At 45.7% G+C, this 6,842-nt stretch overlaps 13 non-coding genes across 13 annotated transcripts; 6 read left to right on the top strand and 7 right to left on the bottom strand.

Annotated features, from left to right (window-relative positions):
- Nucleotides 1-614: 614 nt before the first annotated feature.
- Nucleotides 615-686, bottom strand: Trnap-cgg (transfer RNA proline (anticodon CGG)). The gene has a single exon. It is a non-coding gene; the product is annotated as a tRNA-Pro (tRNA).
- A 389-nt stretch (nucleotides 687-1,075) lies between these two features.
- Trnap-cgg (transfer RNA proline (anticodon CGG)) lies at nucleotides 1,076-1,147 on the bottom strand. The gene has a single exon. It is a non-coding gene; the product is annotated as a tRNA-Pro (tRNA).
- Nucleotides 1,148-1,535: 388 nt separating this feature from the next.
- Nucleotides 1,536-1,607, bottom strand: Trnap-cgg (transfer RNA proline (anticodon CGG)). The gene has a single exon. It is a non-coding gene; the product is annotated as a tRNA-Pro (tRNA).
- A 388-nt stretch (nucleotides 1,608-1,995) lies between these two features.
- Nucleotides 1,996-2,067, bottom strand: Trnap-cgg (transfer RNA proline (anticodon CGG)). Its single transcript has one exon. It is a non-coding gene; the product is annotated as a tRNA-Pro (tRNA).
- A 388-nt stretch (nucleotides 2,068-2,455) lies between these two features.
- Trnap-cgg (transfer RNA proline (anticodon CGG)) lies at nucleotides 2,456-2,527 on the bottom strand. Its single transcript has one exon. It is a non-coding gene; the product is annotated as a tRNA-Pro (tRNA).
- A 388-nt stretch (nucleotides 2,528-2,915) lies between these two features.
- Nucleotides 2,916-2,987, bottom strand: Trnap-cgg (transfer RNA proline (anticodon CGG)). Its single transcript has one exon. It is a non-coding gene; the product is annotated as a tRNA-Pro (tRNA).
- A 388-nt stretch (nucleotides 2,988-3,375) lies between these two features.
- On the bottom strand, nucleotides 3,376-3,447 carry Trnap-cgg (transfer RNA proline (anticodon CGG)). The gene has a single exon. It is a non-coding gene; the product is annotated as a tRNA-Pro (tRNA).
- Nucleotides 3,448-4,243: 796 nt separating this feature from the next.
- Nucleotides 4,244-4,315, top strand: Trnap-cgg (transfer RNA proline (anticodon CGG)). Its single transcript has one exon. It is a non-coding gene; the product is annotated as a tRNA-Pro (tRNA).
- Nucleotides 4,316-4,701: 386 nt separating this feature from the next.
- Trnap-cgg (transfer RNA proline (anticodon CGG)) lies at nucleotides 4,702-4,773 on the top strand. Its single transcript has one exon. It is a non-coding gene; the product is annotated as a tRNA-Pro (tRNA).
- A 385-nt stretch (nucleotides 4,774-5,158) lies between these two features.
- Nucleotides 5,159-5,230, top strand: Trnap-cgg (transfer RNA proline (anticodon CGG)). Its single transcript has one exon. It is a non-coding gene; the product is annotated as a tRNA-Pro (tRNA).
- Nucleotides 5,231-5,618: 388 nt separating this feature from the next.
- On the top strand, nucleotides 5,619-5,690 carry Trnap-cgg (transfer RNA proline (anticodon CGG)). The gene has a single exon. It is a non-coding gene; the product is annotated as a tRNA-Pro (tRNA).
- Nucleotides 5,691-6,078: 388 nt separating this feature from the next.
- On the top strand, nucleotides 6,079-6,150 carry Trnap-cgg (transfer RNA proline (anticodon CGG)). Its single transcript has one exon. It is a non-coding gene; the product is annotated as a tRNA-Pro (tRNA).
- A 388-nt stretch (nucleotides 6,151-6,538) lies between these two features.
- Nucleotides 6,539-6,610, top strand: Trnap-cgg (transfer RNA proline (anticodon CGG)). Its single transcript has one exon. It is a non-coding gene; the product is annotated as a tRNA-Pro (tRNA).
- Nucleotides 6,611-6,842: the final 232 nt, after the last annotated feature.

The raw sequence follows: 6,842 nt of genomic DNA, 5'->3' as shown, positions 1-6,842 counted from the left end.
ATATATATATATATATATATATATTGTGGGCGTTTATTACGCACATCTTCCTCATCCCTATGTTATCATCATCCTCAGGTGGTGGTGGTGGTGGTGATGATGTTGAAGCAGGCGGGGTTAGCCTGGCATACATAGCCGGCAATTGTTCCGCCTGATCCTCCTTCGAGTTGATATCAGGGGTGTGTCACCAATTGTCTATGAGCCCCGTGTCTCGCAGGAAGGCCAGCAGCAGTCGTTGCGCTCTCTTCCTGGTTGTCGCAGGACCTCCGGGGAAAACGACGTCTTCAAATGTCCTGTGCGTAAGACCGCTCTTATCCTCAGAATTTTACCTATCCTCCTCTTCTCCGTATAGGTGACCATCATCATCATCGCCTATGTGCTGCGCTTGTTCGCTGACGAGCTCCCAGTTCCAATAAACGTCGTCCCAACCGAGACGTCACAATATATATATATATATATATATATATATATATATATATATATATATATATATATAAGCATATCATAATGAGCCAACAAACAATAACACTAAGGACAACATAGGGGAAAATTACTTGTGCTTAATAATTGAATTAAGAAATGATGAATTAATGAAAATGGATGAAAAAACAACTGTCCGCAGGTGGGGAACGAACCCACGTCTTCGCATTCCGCGTGCGATGCTCTCACCATTGAGCTACCGCGGAACCGTTTTCCCATCCACCTTCGGGGGTATTTATGTTTTACAACTAGAACTAACCCTGGGAGTGTTAGCCAGCGCCACCACTCACAAACCATAGGGCGGATGTGGAACATCCTTTCTGCCGCTGGCGTCACGAGCACGTGATCTTTTTTTTGGTGATGGCAACTGGTCAATAAACCCACATATGCTACCTCAAGGCATCATTGCTGCCGGATTCGAGCCCTCGTTATGTAGTGAACGAGAAGAAAGGGAACCGAGGGGCCCGATTTTTAATAAGCATATCATAATGAGCCAACAAACAATAACACTAAGGACAACATAGGGGAAAATTACTTGTGCTTAATAATTGAATTAAGAAATGATGAATTAATGAAAATGGATGAAAAAACAACTGTCCGCAGGTGGGGAACGAACCCACGTCTTCGCATTCCGCGTGCGATGCTCTCACCATTGAGCTACCGCGGAACCGTTTTCCCATCCACCTTCGGGGGTATTTATGTTTTACAACTAGAACTAACCCTGGGAGTGTTAGCCAGCGCCACCACTCACAAACCATAGGGCGGATGTGGAACATCCTTTCTGCCGCTGGCGTCACGAGCACGTGATCTTTTTTTGGTGATGGCAACTGGTCAATAAACCCACATATGCTACCTCAAGGCATCATTGCTGCCGGATTCGAGCCCTCGTTATGTAGTGAACGAGAAGAAAGGGAACCGAGGGGCCCGATTTTTAATAAGCATATCATAATGAGCCAACAAACAATAACACTAAGGACAACATAGGGGAAAATTACTTGTGCTTAATAATTGAATTAAGAAATGATGAATTAATGAAAATGGATGAAAAAACAACTGTCCGCAGGTGGGGAACGAACCCACGTCTTCGCATTCCGCGTGCGATGCTCTCACCATTGAGCTACCGCGGAACCGTTTTTCCATCCACCTTCGGGGGTATTTATGTTTTACAACTAGAACTAACCCTGGGAGTGTTAGCCAGCGCCACCACTCACAAACCATAGGGCGGATGTGGAACATCCTTTCTGCCGCTGGCGTCACGAGCACGTGATCTTTTTTTGGTGATGGCAACTGGTCAATAAACCCACATATGCTACCTCAAGGCATCATTGCTGCCGGATTCGAGCCCTCGTTATGTAGTGAACGAGAAGAAAGGGAACCGAGGGGCCCGATTTTTAATAAGCATATCATAATGAGCCAACAAACAATAACACTAAGGACAACATAGGGGAAAATTACTTGTGCTTAATAATTGAATTAAGAAATGATGAATTAATGAAAATGGATGAAAAAACAACTGTCCGCAGGTGGGGAACGAACCCACGTCTTCGCATTCCGCGTGCGATGCTCTCACCATTGAGCTACCGCGGAACCGTTTTCCCATCCACCTTCGGGGGTATTTATGTTTTACAACTAGAACTAACCCTGGGAGTGTTAGCCAGCGCCACCACTCACAAACCATAGGGCGGATGTGGAACATCCTTTCTGCCGCTGGCGTCACGAGCACGTGATCTTTTTTTGGTGATGGCAACTGGTCAATAAACCCACATATGCTACCTCAAGGCATCATTGCTGCCGGATTCGAGCCCTCGTTATGTAGTGAACGAGAAGAAAGGGAACCGAGGGGCCCGATTTTTAATAAGCATATCATAATCAGCCAACAAACAATAACACTAAGGACAACATAGGGGAAAATTACTTGTGCTTAATAATTGAATTAAGAAATGATGAATTAATGAAAATGGATGAAAAAACAACTGTCCGCAGGTGGGGAACGAACCCATGTCTTCGCATTCCGCGTGCGATGCTCTCACCATTGAGCTACCGCGGAACCGTTTTCCCATCCACCTTCGGGGGTATTTATGTTTTACAACTAGAACTAACCCTGGGAGTGTTAGCCAGCGCCACCACTCACAAACCATAGGGCGGATGTGGAACATCCTTTCTGCCGCTGGCGTCACGAGCACGTGATCTTTTTTTGGTGATGGCAACTGGTCAATAAACCCACATATGCTACCTCAAGGCATCATTGCTGCCGGATTCGAGCCCTCGTTATGTAGTGAACGAGAAGAAAGGGAACCGAGGGGCCCGATTTTTAATAAGCATATCATAATGAGCCAACAAACAATAACACTAAGGACAACATAGGGGAAAATTACTTGTGCTTAATAATTGAATTAAGAAATGATGAATTAATGAAAATGGATGAAAAAACAACTGTCCGCAGGTGGGGAACGAACCCACGTCTTCGCATTCCGCGTGCGATGCTCTCACCATTGAGCTACCGCGGAACCGTTTTCCCATCCACCTTCGGGGGTATTTATGTTTTACAACTAGAACTAACCCTGGGAGTGTTAGCCAGCGCCACCACTCACAAACCATAGGGCGGATGTGGAACATCCTTTCTGCCGCTGGCGTCACGAGCACGTGATCTTTTTTTGGTGATGGCAACAGGTCAATAAACCCACATATGCTACCTCAAGGCATCATTGCTGCCGGATTCGAGCCCTCGTTATGTAGTGAACGAGAAGAAAGGGAACCGAGGGGCCCGATTTTTAATAAGCATATCATAATGAGCCAACAAACAATAACACTAAGGACAACATAGGGGAAAATTACTTGTGCTTAATAATTGAATTAAGAAATGATGAATTAATGAAAATGGATGAAAAAACAACTGTCCGCAGGTGGGGAACGAACCCACGTCTTCGCATTCCGCGTGCGATGCTCTCACCATTGAGCTACCGCGGAACCGTTTTCCCATCCACCTTCGGGGTATTTATGTTTTACAACTAGAACTAACCCTGGGAGTGTTAGCCAGCGCCACCACTCACAAACCATAGGGCGGATGTGGAACATCCTTTCTGCCGCTGGCGTCACGAGCACGTGATCTTTTTTGGTGATGGCAACTGGTCAATAAACCCACATATGCTACCTCAAGGCATCATTGCTGCCGGATTCGAGCCCTCGTTATGTAGTGAACGAGAAGAAAGGGAACCGAGGGGCCCGATTTTTAATAAGCATATCATAATGAGCCAACAACAATACCCAAGGACAACATAGGAAAATACTTGTGTTAATAATTGAATTAAGAAAATGATGAATTAATGAAAAGGATGAAAAAAAACTGTCCGCAGGTCCGCGGTAGCTCAATGAGTGAGACGCATCGCACCGCGTGCGATGAAGACGTGGTTCGTTCCCTACCTGCGACAGTTGTTTTCCCATCCACCTTCGGTAATTTTCCCCTATGTTTCCTTAGTGTTATTGTTTGTTGGCTCATTATGATATGCTTATTAAAAATCGGCCCCTCGTTTCCCTTTCTTCTCGTTCACCATAACGAGGGCTCGAATCCGGCAGTTGCCTTGAGGTAGCATAGAAGTATTGACCAGTTGCCATCACCAAAAAAAGATCACGTGCTCGTGACGCCAGCGGCAAAAGGATGTTCCACATCCGCCCTATGGTTTGTGAGTGGTGGCGCTGGCTAACACTCCCAGGTTAGTTCTAGTTGTAAAACATAAATACCCCCGAAGGTGGATGGGAAAACGGTTCCGCGGTAGCTCAATGGTGAGAGCATCGCACGCGGAATGCGAAGACGTGGGTTCGTTCCCCACCTGCGGACAGTTGTTTTTTCATCCATTTTCATTAATTCATCATTTCTTAATTCAATTATTAAGCACAAGTAATTTTCCCCTATGTTGTCCTTAGTGTTATTGTTTGTTGGCTCATTATGATATGCTTATTAAAAATCGGGCCCCTCGTTCCCTTCTTCTCGTTCACTACATAACGAGGGCTCGAATCCGGCAGCAATGATGCCTTGAGGTAGCATATGTGGGTTTATTGACCAGTTGCCATCACCAAAAAAAGATCACGTGCTCGTGACGCCAGCGGCAGAAAGGATGTTCCACATCCGCCCTATGGTTTGTGAGTGGTGGCGCTGGCTAACACTCCCAGGGTTAGTTCTAGTTGTAAAACATAAATACCCCCGAAGGTGGATGGGAAAACGGTTCCGCGGTAGCTCAATGGTGAGAGCATCGCACGCGGAATGCGAAGACGTGGGTTCGTTCCCCACCTGCGGACAGTTGTTTTTTCATCATTTTCATTAATTCATCATTTCTTAATTCAATTATTAAGCACAAGTAATTTCCCCTATGTTGTCCTTAGTGTTATTGTTTGTTGGCTCATTATGATATGCTTATTAAAAATCGGGCCCCTCGGTTCCCTTTCTTCTCGTTCACTACATAACGAGGGCTCGAATCCGGCAGCAATGATGCCTTGAGGTAGCATATGTGGGTTTATTGACCAGTTGCCATCACCAAAAAAGATCACGTGCTCGTGACGCCAGCGGCAGAAAGGATGTTCCACATCCGCCCTATGGTTTGTGAGTGGTGGCGCTGGCTAACACTCCCAGGGTTAGTTCTAGTTGTAAAACATAAATACCCCCGAAGGTGGATGGGAAAACGGTTCCGCGGTAGCTCAATGGTGAGAGCATCGCACGCGGAATGCGAAGACGTGGGTTCGTTCCCCACCTGCGGACAGTTGTTTTTTCATCCATTTTCATTAATTCATCATTTCTTAATTCAATTATTAAGCACAAGTAATTTTCCCCTATGTTGTCCTTAGTGTTATTGTTTGTTGGCTCATTATGATATGCTTATTAAAAATCGGGCCCCTCGGTTCCCTTTCTTCTCGTTCACTACATAACGAGGGCTCGAATCCGGCAGCAATGATGCCTTGAGGTAGCATATGTGGGTTTATTGACCAGTTGCCATCACCAAAAAAAGATCACGTGCTCGTGACGCCAGCGGCAGAAAGGATGTTCCACATCCGCCCTATGGTTTGTGAGTGGTGGCGCTGGCTAACACTCCCAGGGTTAGTTCTAGTTGTAAAACATAAATACCCCCGAAGGTGGATGGGAAAACGGTTCCGCGGTAGCTCAATGGTGAGAGCATCGCACGCGGAATGCGAAGACGTGGGTTCGTTCCCCACCTGCGGACAGTTGTTTTTTCATCCATTTTCATTAATTCATCATTTCTTAATTCAATTATTAAGCACAAGTAATTTTCCCCTATGTTGTCCTTAGTGTTATTGTTTGTTGGCTCATTATGATATGCTTATTAAAAATCGGGCCCCTCGGTTCCCTTTCTTCTCGTTCACTACATAACGAGGGCTCGAATCCGGCAGCAATGATGCCTTGAGGTAGCATATGTGGGTTTATTGACCAGTTGCCATCACCAAAAAAAGATCACGTGCTCGTGACGCCAGCGGCAGAAAGGATGTTCCACATCCGCCCTATGGTTTGTGAGTGGTGGCGCTGGCTAACACTCCCAGGGTTAGTTCTAGTTGTAAAACATAAATACCCCCGAAGGTGGATGGGAAAACGGTTCCGCGGTAGCTCAATGGTGAGAGCATCGCACGCGGAATGCGAAGACGTGGGTTCGTTCCCCACCTGCGGACAGTTGTTTTTTCATCCATTTTCATTAATTCATCATTTCTTAATTCAATTATTAAGCACAAGTAATTTTCCCCTATGTTGTCCTTAGTGTTATTGTTTGTTGGCTCATTATGATATGCTTATTAAAAATCGGGCCCCTCGGTTCCCTTTCTTCTCGTTCACTACATAACGAGGGCTCGAATCCGGCAGCAATGATGCCTTGAGGTAGCATATGTGGGTTTATTGACCAGTTGCCATCACCAAAAAAAGATCACGTGCTCGTGACGCCAGCGGCAGAAAGGATGTTCCACATCCGCCCTATGGTTTGTGAGTGGTGGCGCTGGCTAACACTCCCAGGGTTAGTTCTAGTTGTAAAACATAAATACCCCCGAAGGTGGATGGGAAAACGGTTCCGCGGTAGCTCAATGGTGAGAGCATCGCACGCGGAATGCGAAGACGTGGGTTCGTTCCCCACCTGCGGACAGTTGTTTTTTCATCCATTTTCATTAATTCATCATTTCTTAATTCAATTATTAAGCACAAGTAATTTTCCCCTATGTTGTCCTTAGTGTTATTGTTTGTTGGCTCATTATGATATGCTTATTAAAATCGGGCCCCTCGGTTCCTTTCTACTCGTTCACTACATAACGAGGGCTCGAATCCGGCAGCAATGATGCCTTGAGGTAGCATATGTGGGTTTATTGACCATTGCCAT

The sequence above is a fragment of the Dermacentor silvarum genome, chromosome 2, assembly GCF_013339745.2.
Source record: "Dermacentor silvarum isolate Dsil-2018 chromosome 2, BIME_Dsil_1.4, whole genome shotgun sequence".
Lineage (NCBI taxonomy): Eukaryota > Metazoa > Arthropoda > Arachnida > Ixodida > Ixodidae > Dermacentor > Dermacentor silvarum.
Note: the sequence above shows the minus strand (reverse complement) of the source record. Positions and strands in the feature narration are given on the sequence as shown.